We start from the raw sequence: 1,003 nt of genomic DNA, 5'->3' as shown, positions 1-1,003 counted from the left end.
CTGGACGTATTTAAAAGTCATGTAGATGAGGCGCTTAGGGACATGGTTTAGTGGGCATGGTGGTGTTGGGTTGATGGTTGGACTCAGTGATCTTAGAGGTCTCTTCCAACCTTGACGATTCTATCATTCTTCATTGACTGGGGAAATCTTGCTTCCAAGGCCACTGTTTTCTTTGTATGTAATGTACAAAACATCTTCCTAATTCATGCACTTCATAATGCATACATTTTCCTATTTTGCACAAGAATTATCTTTATAAAAGATTTGAAATGCTGCATTTCTTAAAAGTGTTGTATGTTATTAAGATTTTTAACTGCAAGACTTAAAATTTGATATTGAGAAAAAACCCTAGTTGATAACCATCATTTTCATAGCCTGTGCATCCGTAAGGTTTTTGTTAGACCCCCTGAACACAGGATTGAATATAAAATCTATGTTGCAATAGTTTACAAGGCTTTCCCTTTTCGGTTGAATCAAAATCATACTGGAAACTTCATAAAGATCTTGAGAGACCTGTGGCCACAGCCATGGGTGAGAAGGTGGTTCCTAGAACATGGATTTAGCTTAAACCCAAGTATGACAAACCTAAAGATGGGATATACTTGCTGCCACTCGTGGTGGCAGCTGGATTCTCTTAGCTGCATCTGGGGTTTAAGAAGCCTTTGGATGAGCCCCGGGGGGGCGGGGGGGAGAGTCTGCAGGAGACCTAGAGCTAATGATATGGCAAGGAAAAAATCTGGAGCATCTAAGCTCCGGAAGAAAGTTTAGATCTGCTTGTTGTCCCTGTGGTTACTAGCAGAGCTAAACTCTGGGAAGAGATGCATTTAGACTTTATGCCAGCTACGTATATACTGTAACGCAGCCAGTATTGAACTCTCAGGATCCCATGATGCAAGAGTTTTTTAAGCACACGTACGCGGTCGTGAGTTCTGCAAGATTGCCTTTACTTTAATGCCTTTTCATCCAGGTGTTGTATCGGTGCTGCTGTGCCAAGTCAAAGGAA

The sequence above is a fragment of the Pygoscelis adeliae genome, unplaced genomic scaffold (genome assembly GCF_000699105.1).
Source record: "Pygoscelis adeliae isolate BGI_AS28 unplaced genomic scaffold, ASM69910v1 Scaffold85, whole genome shotgun sequence".
NCBI lineage: Eukaryota > Metazoa > Chordata > Aves > Sphenisciformes > Spheniscidae > Pygoscelis > Pygoscelis adeliae.
The sequence above is the reverse complement of the archived record's forward strand: the minus strand, read 5'-3'. Positions refer to the sequence as shown.